General features: G+C 47.0%; 1 protein-coding gene across 3 annotated transcripts in view; it reads right to left on the minus strand.

Annotated features, from left to right (window-relative positions):
- GALNT11 (polypeptide N-acetylgalactosaminyltransferase 11) overlaps nucleotides 1–13349 on the minus strand; it is a 51070-nt gene extending 37721 nt beyond the window's left edge. Inside the window, exon 1 of one of the 3 annotated variants that reach the window (XM_041002528.1) lies at nucleotides 13223–13347. The gene's annotated coding sequence lies outside the window, so the exon portion shown is untranslated. Of the gene's footprint in view, nucleotides 1–13222 lie in introns of all 3 variants that reach the window. The other 2 variants (XM_041002525.1, XM_041002529.1) reach the window with 2 other exon arrangements.
- Between the last annotated feature and the right edge of the window lie 2999 nt (nucleotides 13350–16348).

Genomic DNA, 16348 nt, shown 5'->3' on the forward strand with positions numbered 1-16348 from the left:
AGGGCAGTCCAAGGTCCAGCTGGCACAACAAGACCTTTTAATCCTGTAAGATTAGGGACTATTTAAGGGGCACAACGGCTGCTACATCCACAAAGGCTACAATCCCGTCAATCTTAATACCTGCATTACACAAGGAGGCATCTTACCCACAATAGCATGAAAACTAATCAGAACAATAGGTAAACTTATTGAAAAAAACCCACAAGAAATAACTCAGAAACTTACTGTCCAATTTTAAAAATGAAAGGTCTCTAAGTTAAAAACAGGACACTATTTCCCACTTTTTCTACTCCTAATCTCACGTTCCCTCAGGACAGCCCACGGGATCAAAGTTTTCTGTTCAAAGTCCCCACCCATGAGATGACCCTCAGAACGGCCCTCTGGCTCACCCTTCCCAATTGGTCAAATTTGTCAAATGTACTCTAACACGTCTGTCAGGTGCATAATCATAATGATGATTTTCCCCAAGTCATATTAAATTTCATTTTAGGTCATTTCTTAACGTAGTGAATCATCACTAAAAAACATATAAAACAAGAAATTTATATAACCAGGCTATTTCTGTTATACAATTAATTGTAAAAGTAATAAAAGTGTCCAAAAAAGAGACAAGAAGTCAACATCCAACTATGAACAAAGTGCAAAGCAGATGTATAATATTCAATAATAGCTTCTTAACCGCTTAAAAATGAAAATATTCAAATAAAAATCAAAAGCTGAATTTTTAATTTTTAACCTACTCTATACAAATGAGTAACCAATCCAGCATCACGCTGTTTATCTGTTTCATCAGCTACAGATTACTTCAATCCAAGATTAAAGGCCTTTAAACTTAAAAGGAGAATCAAGGAAAACAATGTAAGACTAGTTGATGCAAAACAACTAGTTCAATAATAAACCTGAAGAGTTAGGAAAGCCAAACTTCAGCAGTTAAACATCAACATCGTGTAGTTTTCAAGGTGAAATGAGTAAGGTCCTTGTCAGATACCCAGATGAATGTAAAAGCGAGACTCAGCAGTGTAGTTTTGCATTTTCCACAGTCAGGGTCTGCCGCTCAGGCATAGGGACCTTGCCAGCTGACAGCTGCATTTGTGTAGAATAACCAGGGCAAGTTCATGGGAGGATTACAGTGGGAGACGTCAGCTGGAGCCAGGCAAAGACGTTACCAAATGAAAGAACTAGTCAGAATGAAGGCGTGGGCTGATCCTGTGCGTCTGAATAACTGCTCGTTGTTCCTAGAGCGAGAAAGCCGGAAAGGCAAGACAGGACACCATGGCTGGGAAATGAGATGCCCAACACAGATTTTAGACAGGCACAGTTGTAGACATGTGAGCCAGAAACATTCCAATAAACAATATGCCTGTGGTGTAAGCACATGTACCCCTCGAGGAGAGAAAGCCTGTCCCTTTTTCTCACACCAACATGTGTACAGTGCCTATTATTAAGTTTATTAGGGCCCGGTGGCGTGGCCTAGCAGCCTCGCCTTGAACACGCCGGGGTCCCATATGGGAGTCGGTTCTAATCCCAGCTGCTCCACTTCCCATCCAGCTCCCTGCTTGTGGCCTGGGAAAGCAGTCGAGGACAGCCCAAAGCTTTGGGACCCTGCACCCGCATGGGAGACCTGAAGGAGGTTCCTGGATCCTGGCTTCGGATCAGCACCGCATCAGCCATTGCGCTCACTTGAGGAGTGAATCATCCGACTGAATATCTTCCTCTCTCTCTCCTCCTTTCTGTATATCTGACTTTCCAATAAATAAATAAATCTTTTAAAAAAAGATTATTAAATATTTGGTTTGTGTAATTTTACATATTTTTTTAAAGAGTCACATGATTTTTTAAAAGATTTACATCATTACTCGACAAGCTACTCCATTTCAGGTCTGTGTGGGTGGCAGGCACTCAAGCACTTGAGCTACAAGCATGAAGAAGCCAGGATTCAAACAGCATCTTAACCAGTTGTGACACACTGCCTCCCTCATCCATGCTCACACAATTTTTAAACTGTATATTTCTGTTTGGGAAGGTTAAGAGACATTGTGAATATACAGTGTGATATGAAATCTCAGACATATTCCAAGACCATTGTACAGCCTGGTGTGCCATTCAAACATACTAACAACCAATGGGGAAGGAAGAGGAAAAAGATCAATTACATAACGGTAATTTAACAATCTAGTATAAAGTTAATATAAACAAAGAACACCACAAACCAAAGAAAATGAATAACTTTTTATGAAAATCCTACTGAGACAACCGCTTAGCCATATGAAAAAGACAGTCCATCCCCCACACCATTCACCAGCATGCATTCAATATAAAATGAATACTTCTATACAGAAGAATAAATACACCAGTACAAGAAAAAAACCACCAAATCCTTCCAGCAAATGGGAGCAGGAAAGGTAATTCTAGGTATGACTGAAAAATTCAGAAACAGAAAAAAACACACTGGCTTACACAAAAACAAAAAACCTGCACCAGCAAGACATTAAAAGAAAAATAAAAGAAAAATATTTGCAACTGACATCACAAAAGATAGCATATCTCAGTATAAGTTATTAGATTGGCCTGTCTCCCTTTGCCCAAGGTGTCTTTAAAAAAAAAATAATAATAATTACATGGTTGGTCAGGGTGGGAATGATTAAGAGTTAGGGAAAAGTGGATGAAAACATTGTTTCCAAATTTGCTATTTTTTCTTCTTGTTTCTGGGGGAAGATGAGAAATAAAGAGGGAAGCCACACCCTGCCTCCCAAATATCCCAGCACCCAGGAACTGAGAACTGCCACACAATATCAACCCAGGGTCCCAATGTGCGCATGTTCTGAGGGTTCTGCCCAGGTACTTTGGATAGTTCTAAAATGCTGTCGATTTCGCCCACCCAGAAATGACACAGTCCTCTCAATGTCCACTAGCTGACCGAATCAACTGCAAGTCTCCATTCACCCAGATTTTTGCTGTCATCATTTGGCTGGGGTAGTTGTCCAATTTGCTCTGCTCTCCTTCTTCTGCTCTGGTACCAAACGGGCTGCCACATTCCACATGAGCATCAGGGTCTGCATCCTCTGCTCCGCCTTTCACGGAGGAGGACATACTCTTGTAGGCAGACCCAAGGACCTGAACCGGGCTACTCAAGCCCCACGAGATCCCCTACCCCTGGGCCTCATGAACCTGGCACCCAACTCACAGGAGGGCACAGGGACCTGGGCCAGGTGACTCGAGCCCTGTGGATCCCCTGCCCCAGGGGCTCATAAACCCAGCACCCACTGACCCCAGGCTGGCACAGCTCATCTCACCTCAGCATCCACTATCACTCTGCACAGCCTGGCTCAGGCCAGCCTGCCCCCAGTTCCAGCTCCTACTGGTGGGAAGGAATTCACTGAAGTAGGGGACTGGTAAAGCTGGACCTACAAGTTTCTAATCACTGGATTCAAAGTCATTCACTTCTCCAACAAATAAAAGTCAGTATTCTCAGAAAAGGATTTCCTTTAGGGAAGATCCAGAAAATTCCACCACCACCACCATAAAAGTTGCCTAAACAGCACAGCTGCACTAACCAAAGGAAGGTCATGAAAACTCAGACTAGGAGCAGCAGATGCACCTCTAAGCCCCAGCTTCAATCACTAAGATCCTCCATCCTAACCCCTCAAGCAGCCGGGAACCCAACAGGAACTACCCAGCTCCTTGCTCTGTGTATTACAAACGCATCTCCCACGCTTCACCCTTGCACTGGTTCAATGGTTAAATCCTCCCCCCACAAGCACTGGGATCCCATATGGGCACCAGTTCATATCCCAGCTGCTCCACTTCCCATCCAGCTCCCTGTCAGTGGCCTGGGAAACCAGTAGAGGATGATCCAAAGCCTTGGGACCTTACACCCACACGGGAGACCAGGAAGACACTCCTGGCACCTGGCTTCAAATCAACTCAACTCTGACTGTTGTTGCCATTTTGTGGCTGAATCAATGGATATGAAATCTCTCCCTTTCCATCTCTCCTTCTCTCCATAAATCTGATGTTCCTTTCCAATAAAAATAAATCTTTTAAATACGTACTTCTTTCTCCCCCCATCCATTCAGTGACAAACCTTCTGCACCTAATGCACCCAGATTTGAATGTTCTTTCACTGCAACTCCAACTAGTTCTAAGGGTTGTTCTGCAACAGTTAGCTACTGCTTTCTAACAAGTCATCACAAATGCTGTGGCCTAAAACATTAGACATCTATTATCACAGACTCTCTGGGTCAGGTGAACACAGCTTAATTGGGTCCTCAAGGCTACCAATAGTTTCAGTCAAGCTATATTCTCACCTAGAGACAAGAATGGAGAAGAATTTGCTCTAAAATCACCAAAAGTCTGCAGAATCCATTTCCCAGGGAATGCAGAACTGAAGGACCTTGGCTTTCTGTTAGCTGACCACTGGAGGGCACTCTCAACTACTCAAGGTTGCCGGCAATGTCTCCCCAGGTGAGTTTTTACCAACATCTAACTGCATCAAGTCAACAAAGAATCTCCTACCGCAGTGTGCCCGGAGACCTCTGTTTTCAAGGCAGGTGTTGTGACACAATAAGTTACGCCATTTGCATGCCAATACGACAGTGCGGCACCCCTTTCAAGTCCTGACTGTTCCACTTCAGATCCAGCTCCCTGCTAATATGCCTGAGATGGGATGGGTCACCTGCTTGGGTCCCTGTACCCATCTGGGAAACCCTAAAGAAGCTCCAGCCTCCTGTCTGTGACCCGGCCATGCCCCAGCCCTCGTAGCCATTTGGATGGTAGACCAGTAGGTGGAAAATCAATCTCTAAATAAATAAACAAATATTTTTAAAAAGAAATTAAAAACAAAAGCTTGAAAATCAGAATACTAAGATCAGATTATAGCAAAAACTCCTGTTATAGCTTCCATGAAATATACTTTGACACAATCTAATAAAACATGCATTTATCCTGACCCCCACAATATTATTCTTAATATCATCTCTCACAGAGTGTAAAAATAGGAAACAATGTATGAATACCTATTTACTACAGGACTCTATGTAATAGCAAGAGGCTGAAATCAATCCAATTATCCAATAATAAAGGGCTGGTTGAGAAAACTGAAAAACATCCATGAAGAGCAGTATAAAGCCATAGAAGTTGTTTGCTGTTACTTACAGATAAGTCTCTAAATCAGGTTCAGAAGGCAGAGAGGAGTGTATACAACATACCACATGCAAACAGACAACGCCCTGAAACACACAGAGCTGTTGTAAAACAGCAGCAGGATAACAGTGCTGACATTGACCGGGAGAGGCAGGAAGTTAGATGGGTCCGTTAGACATCACCTGTCGGTCAAAAGCAGCCTTGCATACGAGGCAAGCCCCACAACTAGAAAAACGTGTACCTGTACAAACACAGGCAATGGCAACTCAAGCAATCAGCAAGTCACCTGTCCCCAATCAAACATTTTATTGCTACTATAAGCCAGCACTGCTTTGACACCTAAAATGCTTTGTGGCGAGCCATCTGAAGATCATTTAGTCTCAACTCATTCCACTTAAATCCTATTGGATTTCACTGGTTGTATTTCTCATACCACAATACAAGGCTTTGAATTCAGACACCCCATCTGAAATGCTTTACTACATCATGCTGTATTTACACAGGGCACAGTCCACACCAGCCTCTAAACTGTGTCCAACAACACACTCAAATTCTACAAAATTCATCAACACAAAGCCTTTATGCAATGTCATTCTACAACTGGCAATTTAAGCAATTCTAACTAACCCTCCGGACAGAGCTTATTACAGGTACTAACTCATTCTACATTTTTCTGAAAATTATTCGATTACCCTAAAGAAAAAGCTAATGTTGAGTGCTCAGTGAGATATGTCAGGCAGCATTCAGGAGGTGATTAATATCTTAAACTCCTGCTATTGTGTTAAAAACTCAAAAAATACAATTAAGCAGAAAATATTTATAAATCATCTGAAACTTTATTACTGCTAATGTCTTGGCTATAGAATCTGTTCTTATTTTTCATCTCATTATAATATCTATAAAATGCCATGCTGCTTTTGGCAGTTAAAAAGGACATTTAACAGACCCAATTTAGCAGCATATTGGCTAACTTTCGTTGTACTTCTAAACATTTCCTACGAAGAAAATACAGCTGTTTAACAAATGAGGTAAAAACCAATTTGCATGCCCCTTACAGGTCAACAAGAGAATTCTATTTTAACTAGCAGGATAGCTTCCATTTTCTGTCACTACAAAATAGTTTTTCGTAATGTTTAATACAATTTAGATTCTATCTTTAAATGATAAGTACTTACCTTCTGGTAGTTTCCAACTATTTATGTGTACACATACTCAGTAGCCCAAACAGCCAAGACAGCAAACACCTTTTGCTTTTTCCACAAGAAACACATTCACTTTGACCTCAGCCACAATCATATGAGTGCGAACACCGACTGATACAATCCCTGTGAAATTGCTGGGCGATGAAAACCCAGAGCACTCATTACTCCTTCTCATTTTTAATCTACCCTGGAAAATTAGAAGAAAACTCTGCCACCAAAGGCATTTTAGAATTATACATAAGGAGATTAGTGAATTAAAGAGTGTTTCAAAGTAAATTTGATACAACATATGCTCTCTGGGAATGGAATGCTGCTTTAATGTCCTCCTGATATCTGTGAATCTGTTCTCTACAACATCCACAAGAACATAAACACACGCAGTGTCTAATATCTCAAACGTGAAGAAAATCCCAAGACAAAGCTTTTGCAAGAAATAAATTGAAATCAACCCCCAATACAAGAAAGCTAAAGGACAGACGGCAGGACCAAGCTCCTGCATTAGCTGATGGATCAGTGACCTCAGCCAGCAGAGGCAGACCTTCGTTCTTGAACACACTCTGAACAAACGACCCATGAAGGTAGCAGTGCCAACACTGCAGAGCTGTAGATGACAAGCAGAAAGGGACCACAAGCCCACTGGGCAAATCCTAGGTCAGGAAGTCAACAGGCAAGCCTGTGCACCGCTCCTCTCACAGAAATCCTTCTAACACATAAGCCTGCCCTGGACTCAAAGCTTTTCCTCCCTTCACTATGGCTTGCTGGATTTTAATTACAGCAGTCCCCAGATATGCAATTTTGTCTCCTGTTATTTCAGGGACCAGTGGGTCAACTACAGCTCCAAAAACATAAATGTAAAATGTCATTAATAAACAATCCTAATCCTATGCTACTTAATATAGATTTCCATTAACCACAGGAGGATAAGAGATGTAGGATTATAGATTTTAAGAGACTGATCATTAATTTTAAATCCCTTTTTAATGCCCGAACTTTTCGTTGTTAATTTTTTTCTTTTTAATCTGAATCAGCAAATTAACATTTGTTCTTGTAAACCTAACACTTACATTGGATTGTCAGCTTCCTTACGCACAGTGGTTTCTAGGCACGATCCTGAGCCTGCACTGCGTTGCCCTGACTCCCGCCCACAGAGCTGGAGGACAAGCCCTCAGTCCATCCTCAAACATGCTATGTGTCCCTTTTCTCCTCACTTACGCTTCTTCCTTATTATTAACACCAGTCTCACTGTACCTTACCCTTAAACAGTGCCGAGGGGGGTGTACAGATGCTCACAGGACGAAGGTACAGCAGACTGGTCCAGTCCATCCTACATCCCCATTCAGCTTTCATACATATTAATGGGCACTGAAACTTAGTTCACCTTAACCAGCCCTACTATCCAGCCCACACACATGCTGGCAGGAGCCACCATCTGTCTAGCCATGCCTGCCCAGTCCTGGTTCTCAATGCACACCAGTCAGAGTGGCAATCCAAGAGGGAGGTACCCACTGTTTCCCTATTGGGCTCACTTCTTTCCCAGATCTTGTACTCTCCAACTGGTTCTGCAGTTTGACTTGACAAGAATTTGTCACCTATGCCAGCATCTGCCAGCTGATGCTGTGGCAAATCCAACCTACCCACACCTACTCTGGCTTATGCATGCACCAGTAGGAACAGTAAACCCAGCCTGACTTTCCCCAGATCCAGCTCACATGAGGCCAACAGGTGTTGTAGCCCTGCCCAGTCTGGTCTACCCTCATCCCAGCTCTCACACTCACCACTGGGAGTGGTGGTAGAGCAAGGTATCCCCTCACAGCCCCGCTACTGGTTATGACCACTCCCCGCCCTCGTCTCACGTGTGCTGGTTGGGCACTGCAGCCCAGTATGGCAAGGATGGCCTCACCTTGGCATTTGCCAGTGGGTGCTGCAGACTGGCCAAGCCCAGCCCACCCCCAATTCCTACTCACACTGGTGGGGACTACAGTCTAGCCAAGCCCAGCCGGCCCCCATGTGAACTGGCTTGTGTTGCGATCTGATCCAGCCTGACCCACACACCATTCTGGCTCTCAGATTTGCCAATAAATGATATGAACTGGCCCAGCCTGGTTCACCCCCAACCTGAGCCAAAAGCTATGCCAGTAGGTACCGTATTCTGGCCTGGCCTGGGCTGCTCCCTGTCTTGGTTCTTGCACTCAGCCTGCAGGGACTGTGTCCTGCCAGAGGAGTTTCCCAAGCTCCTCCATCAGAACTTCTCCCAGTGCCAGATCTCACACCCACTGGTGGGTCCATAGGCCAGCTCTACTTAGTCCATTTCCTGTCCTAGCAGGAACAGTGGCCTTTCCTGACTAGTCTTCACCATTCCGAGTTTTACTGTAGCTTTTACAGCCCAGCCAAGCCTAGTCCATACCCAAACACAGCTCACACATGGCTCAGCAGGGGAAGAGACCTAGCCCAGCCTGCCCTATACCTACCCTGGTTCTCATGAGCACCAGTGGGTGCTGGAATCTAGCCCAGTCTAACACACTCCAGATCCAGTCCACACTTGTGCCGAGAGACCCTGCAGCCATGTCCAGACCAGATAGCACTCATAAGTGGGAACCACAAACCAGCCAGGGTGTCCCCTTTACTCCCTAACTAGGTATGTTCCCAGCCACAGATCTCATGCATCCCAGTGGTTGCTCTGATCCAGCCCAGCATAGTCCCTCATCCGTCTTGGCCTTTGCCTTTGGATGCTATAGCCTGGCCTTCCCCCAGTCCCAACTCTAGCTGCTGGATGCTGAAACCTGGTCCTGCTCAGTCTGTTCTCATCCTTGGCTCATGCAAACCGGTAGGTGTGACAGCCTAGCCTGGCATGACCTACATTCCAGCTTGGTTTCTGCATTTGCCAGTGAAGCTAAGGTTTGCTCAACCCTGTCCAGTCTGCCCCCTTCCAAAACCAACCCAAACACTTGCCAACAGATGGAGCTAGCTTGTCCATCCTGCCTAACACCCAGGCCTGGACCATGTACTAACCAGTGGGAGCTACGACCCACTAGGGGAGTTGCCCAAATTCCCCCACTCAGCCTACTCCTAGACCCTGATCTCACACATGCCAGTGGGAGTTATTAGGCCCTTGTCCAGCATAGCCAGCCCCCTCTTTCTTGGCCTTTGTATGAACTGGTGAATGTTGTGTCCCGGGCCACCCCATACCCTATTTCAGGATGCACATGCAGGTGCTGTAGCCTGGACCTGCCCAGCCTATTCCCAGTCCCAGTAACCATGAGTGTTGCCAAGTTCCACGGTTCAACTATCTCAGCCTAACACCACCCCAACACTTAAGCTAACCAGCAGGACTTGTATGTCCACAGGGTTTGCCCACATATCCCCCACAGAATCTATCCCCGGACCTTATTCTCTCACATCCTGGCCCTGCCTAATGTGACCCAGCCCGTTCTAACCCTCAGTCAGGGACTGGGATCTAGCCCTGCTAGACAAGTTCCCATCCCTAACTTTCCTGTGGGTTGGCGTGTGGTGGTCAGCAATGTTCCACACTAATAAACCCATCTCAGGACTCCCATGTAGGCTGATGCATCAGTCTGATCCATACAGATCTTCCAGTCTCTTCCCTCCAATACACCAGGTGTCAGTCCCTTGCTTACCTGCAAGTAGAGTGGCTCTGTCATTTTCAGTCCCTCAACTACATGTATGGTGGCCTTATCCATTAATGTCACTAGGCAATAATTCCACTTTAGCAGGTCCTCAGAGCTCATAACTGGGCAGCCAGCAGGCAAAACCCGACACCATTGGCACCCTGACCGCCCAGGCCAACATGGCTCTGGCTGCCTTTAAGCAGCCAGGCTGGGCTGTGCCCCTCACCCTACAAGCCAAAAGCAGCCAGTGGGGTTGAGGGTCTGGAGGTCTTTCTGTGTCCCTCCGGTCTGAAAATCTGTTTTCCGATTAAAAACAAGTAAATACATTTTTAAAATAAATGAATAGAGGGATGCCAGCTCTGTGGCACAGTGGGAAAGACTGCTGCCTGTAATGCTGGAATCCTATGCGATAATATTTAATCACAAAAAGGAATGAACAAGGGGTTGCTGTTGTGGTGCACCAAGTTAAACAACCACCTCAATGCTGGCATTTCACCTGGATACTGGTTCATGTCTCAGCTGCTCCATGCCTGATGCAGCTGCCGATGACATGCCTCGGAAAACAGCCAAAGATGGTCCACATGGGAGACCTAGAAGGAGTTTCAGGCTCTTGGCTTCAGTCTGGCCCACTCTAGCCCTTTACAGCCATTTGGGAAGTGAACCAGCAGCTGAAGACCTCTCTCTAACTTCGGGTTTCAAATCTATAACAAATTTTAAAAGGTGATGTGTAACCCCATGCTACAATATGATCTTTGAAAATATGTGAACTAGCTTGTTGTGGGGCTAAAGAGTTTATTAGCATTAGTTAAACTGAGCACCTGCAGGAAATGGGCTTGGAGCTAGTAGCACCTGGTCTAATCAGACTCATTAGCATCCTACTGTTCTGTTAAAGGGCTTGGAGGAAAAGTATATATGGCGTAATAAAGGGAGGCTTGAGAGACTACTACCAAATTACTGGTCTCCTGTAGCAGTTTCATCCCCAGACCCTAGCGTGTCCACGTTACTGGCTCTGCTGGCTGGTACACTAGCTGACTACAAATATTCTAAGAGTCCACTCAGATTAAGTATCCAAACTATACAGAACAAACATTGTTTTTATGAGCATGCCAGAAAGGGGGGGGGGGGGTGGAGAAAATAAAAAGTTACCACTTAACAGAGTTCCTACTTGATGAAAAAATTATGCCACTTTGTGGTTATACTCAATGCTGTAAAGTCATATTCTTTATAATATGTTTAAAATAATAAATGAACAGAAGCAGGGAGGAAAATGAAGTATAAATGTTGCAAGAACATCACTGAAACTGTCACCAGTGACAAGCGTCGGGGGAAGACGGTGGACCCACATCCTCTAACAGCTCCACTTCCAATTCCACTTCCTGCCAAATGCACCCTGGGAAGCAGGTGACGCTTTAGGTAGCTTAGCTCCCTAGCAGCCACATGGAAGAGCTGGAATGAGTTCCCGACTCCCACCTCAAGTCTGGCCCAGTCCTGGTAGGAGTAGGTGTTTGGGAAGCAAATCAGCACATAGAAGATTTGTCTACACTTTTCAAAAAAAAGATGTTTTATTTTAAAGTGGAAAGTATACGCCTGTGTGTCCTAATGTTGAACCTGAAAACTCCACCTGGTATTAAAGTACTAAGGGTAGAAAGAGGCTCTCATGGTTCCTCTTTTCTTGGGGCAAAGATTACAAAATACATTTCTGGGCAAAAGCAGAGAAAACGTCAAATTGTTTAAAATCCCGATATGGGTCTAACCCTGTGATTTGAGGCAGGAGAGAAGATCAGAATTTGGGGGGTGGCGGGGACGGATATACACAGCACTGAGCATTCTAACACAAAACAAAATGCCCAACCTTTAAAAAAATATTTACTTTTATTGGAAAGATTTAAGGAGAGAAGAGGAGACAGAGGTGGATTCTCCATCTGCTGGTTCACTCCCCCAAATGGCCCCAGCAGAGCCAGGTGCTTCCTCTGAGTCTCCCATGTGAGGACAGGGGCCCAAGGGCTTAGGCCCTCCTCTGCTGCTTCCCCAGGCCATAAGCAGAGAGCTGGACGGGAAGTGCAGTATCCAGGACACAAACCTGTGTCCATATGGGATCCCAGCACTTGGAGGGGGAGGACTAGCTAAGAGAGCCACCATTGTATAGGGCCCTTTCAGCATTCTTCAAAAGCTACATCACACATTCATCCATTTTGTCCACATATTTCTCTTAAGCCTCTGGAACAGAACTTGCAGGGGCCCAAGGACTCAAGCCAAAAGCAGTGAGCCAGCTGGGAAGTAGAGCAGCCGGGACAGGAACCGGGGCCCACATGGGATGCGGGCACTTGAAGGTGGAGGCCCATGCCCTGTCTTCTGAAAGTAAGAATAAACCTTGGTTCGCCCCCCCCCCCCCCCCCCGCCCCACAGCAGCTGTTACTCCTCAAACGGTGAAGGTTATCAGAACGGAAAGGTGCAGCCAATTACAAAAAAAAAAAAAAAAAAAAGGAAGAAAAAAAGAAATTTCAGTGCCCATCACCCAAATGCTGTGAGTGCATCCGCCTAAATTTTGAGCAACACAATCCCTAAAAAAGAGAGGAGGAGGAGGGAGAGACTGGCGGATTTTAAGATTACCCACACGACCTGAATTTTGGGGACACTAAGCGCTGAGCGCTCCCCACGGAGGAGTGCGCTGGAAATTTTTTTTCTCACTGTTTCTGACCACTATAAAACTATAAACTGCGGTGGGCTTCATTTCAGGTCTTTACCTCGCTAGCCCGCCTCGCAGGCACCCCGCACCCGCACCCGCACGAAGGCCCGAAAGACAGCGCTGGGGGCGAGCACCGCGGCGAGGGGCAGCGTCCGCCCAGGGAAGCTGGCGGCCTCGCGGTGCACGGCCTGGTGTCCAGGAGCCGGCTCTCCGGCGGAGCCGCACGCCCCGGCGTCCAGCGGCCGGCCGTGCCGAGGGGCCGCACGCCCCGGCGTCCAGCTGCCACACACCCCGGCGTCCAGGGACCGGCCGTGCCGAGGGGCCGCACGCCCCGGCGTCCAGCTACCACACACCCCGGCGTCCAGGGACCGGCCGTGCCGAGGGGCCGCACGCCCCGGCGTCCAGGTACCACACACCCCGGCGTCCGGGGACCTGCCGTGCCGAGGGACCGCACGCCCCGGCGTCCAGTGGAGCCGCACGCCCCGACCAGGCCGCACGCCGCGCCGCGGCCCACAGCCCGTCCCCCGGAAGCCGCACGAGCTCAGGCGTCCCCACCGGCCACTCACCGCGACACCGGCAGCCCAGGAGCGCGGCCTCCCGGAGCTGGGGCTGTGGCATCGTCCCTCCCGCCGCAGCCGGGCAGGAGCCGCGAGGGCGGCGCTGCCCGGCGGGGAAAGGTGGCCGCCGCCGCCGCAGGCTCGCCCCGACTCGGGCCTCTCCTCCGCGGTGCGGAAGCTCCACCTCAGCGCGCCGCACCACGTGACCCCGCCCCGCGCCGCGCGCCGCCTGACGTCACCGGGGGCGCGCGAGCTCCGGCCTGAGGGACTGCTCTGAAGGAATCTCCGGAATTGGGTTTTGGGGTTCTGCTTTCACTTGACAGTTTGTTAGGGCCATGCTGGTGACGCCAGTACCCCATCTGGACGCTGGTTGGAGTCCTGGCTGCTCCGCCTCCAGTCCAGCCCCCTGCCTCCGTGTGCCCGGGCACAGCAGGTGCTGGCGACCCCAGTGCTTGCGTCTCTACGCTTGTAACCAACCCCGGAATAAACCAACCTATGGAAGGGCTCCGACTCTCTTTCTGTAACTCTGCCGTTATAAAAAAAAAAAATACTGAAAAAAAGAGGAGATACATGGCTTTATACACCTTTAGGAGGTGTTCATAATACGTGTATGTAAAGAAGTGTAGCGTAAACTAAGTGAATAAATGAACTTCAAAGCAGGTGACACTAAGCTGGACCTGAGGTTTAATGAAGAGAATGTGGAGTGGAACCTAGCCCTGCCTTCCTAGTGGAGTTTTTCTAGACATGGTCATCGCCTGCCATTTCTCCAACCCCGTGCCTTTTCTGGCTTATTGGCGGGTGGAGGGCTTCCCAAGGTGTGGAATTTGTCAGCTTTTCCCTGCGCCTTTATCAACACAGTGTGGTTAGTCAACTAAGACGTTACCACCTCTACCATCCACACCACCACGGACAGCAGGGTCGCCGTCCCCCCCCCCCACACACACACACAGGAGCAGAGGTTTCTCTAAACTGCCGCCCAGAGAGAGCCAGGGCCGCAGGTGAAGTGCCCCATAAGGGCTAATGTTGCGTGTGCATGTGGCAGCCAGCTTCCAAGGCATGCTTCCACTTTCCTCCTTCACTTGCATGAAATTCCTGCTTTACTTCCTGCCTAACAGCCCCTCGGTGTTGAGTGTGAAAGTCTGCAACTCACAGAGGAGGCTATGGACATTCCTGACAAGCTGATGCATTCATCTTAGGCCCAGGAATCCCACATTACATGCATAGTCATGAATATCTTTACATATATTATCATATAGTAATATATATTATAAAATAAATAATTATAAATATATAATATAGAAGAAATCTTAAATATATAACTAAATATATAAAATATATAATTATAAATTTGTAATATTGAAATAATATAATATATGAATAAATGACTCTTAAAATATATGTATATTTTTTATTGGAAAGTCAGATATACAGAGAGGAGGAGACACAGAGAGGAAGATTTTTCGTCTGATGATTCATTCCCCAAGTGGCTGCAACAGCCAGAGCTGAGCCAATCCGAAGCCAGGAGCCAGAAGCCTCTTCCGGGTCTCCTACAAGGGTGCAGGGTCCCAAAGCTTTGGGCCGTCCTCAACTGCTTTTCCAGGCCACAAGCAGAGAGCTGGATGAGAAACAGGGCTGCCAAGATTAGAACCAGCACCAAAATGGGATCTCGGTGCATGCAAGACGAGGACTTTAACTGATAGGCTACTGTGCTGGACCCAATGAATATCTTTTTTTTTTTTAAAGATTTATTTTTACTACAAAGTCGGATATACAGAGAGGAGGAAAGACAGAAAGATCTTCCACCTGCTAGTTCACTCCCCAAGTGAGGGCAACAGCCAGTGCTGTGCTGATCCGAAACCAGGATCCAGGAACTTCCTCCAGGTTTCCCACCCAGGTGCAGAGTCCCAATGCTTTGGGCCATCCTCGACTGCTTTCCCAGGCCACAAGCAGGAAGCTGGACTGGAAGTGGAGCTGCCGGAATTAGAACCAGCGTCCATATGGGCTCCTGGCGCATTCAAGGCGAGGACTTTAGCCACTAGACAGACCACCGCGCCGGGTCCCCAATGAATCTCTCAATAATTGATGTTTACATCTCAAAAAAATCAGTTTTAAAAACGTAAGGCCTTATTATTTCATGATGGAAATCTTATTTGGGAATTGTGCATTGTAAGGCGGGAGGATATCCACTAATCTTTATAAAGGACACATCGCAGCCACAGGAGCAGACTCTGGCAGACAGAACACATGATGACGCCTGCTTGAGGTGCCTGCACCCTGTGTCAAAGGGATCCCATCTCAGGTGCCCAGGTGGCTGTTGCGTGTATTTGAGATTGAGCCAGTAGGACTGAAGTATTCTCTCTCAACATATTCCTTCCCATGTTCTCTTTCTCTCTCTGTGAATTAAATCTCTCAGCTTCCTAGCCACTCTCAACAGATTGAATCCAACAGCAAATGGATCCATAACTATTTTTATTGTGATCCTAGCTAAACAGTTTTTAAGATTCGGATCGTAGATGAGCAATAAGATGTGCAACACTAAAAGCATCCTGGGAGCTGTTGGCCAGAGGCATGGGAGGAAACAGGTATGAAAAAGACAAACCACAAGTAGGGAGGAAAGAGTGTTTCCAAGCAAGCGAATGGTCAACAGGACCTAGAGATCAGAGCCAGGACAGCCAGGCCAGCACATCAGACATCAAAAATTCTAGAATCCAAGCAAGCAAGGCCTCAATATCAGAATTACCAGACTCTACATTGGTAGCAAGACAGGAGCTTGATATAAAGGCTCATTGAGATGGCCTACTAAGAAGACAACTGCACCACGTTGTAAGAGGTCAAGTTAGCAAAGGCTCCGAGAACAAAGCAGTCCCTGTGGTCAGCAGGCTAAGTGAGTCTTGGCCAAACATCGTGAGGCATGCACTGTACCCCCAGCCAACTATGTGACAGAATCATCGTGTAACGGCTTACATTTCTGACAAGCAAGGACCCGTCAGCCCAGAAATGCAATGACAGAAGAGCACCAAAGTACTGTGAATTGTGGTCAGAGGCATCATGTGGCTCTCTCTCTGGCATTTCACTTGATTCCATGGTGTTCTGACCTCCGTTCTCAGACGTCCCTATGTAGAAACACTAGGAGAA

This window comes from Ochotona curzoniae, unplaced genomic scaffold, assembly GCF_017591425.1.
Source record: "Ochotona curzoniae isolate NIBS_2020 unplaced genomic scaffold, NIBS_Ocur_1.0 scaffold_2476, whole genome shotgun sequence".
Lineage (NCBI taxonomy): Eukaryota > Metazoa > Chordata > Mammalia > Lagomorpha > Ochotonidae > Ochotona > Ochotona curzoniae.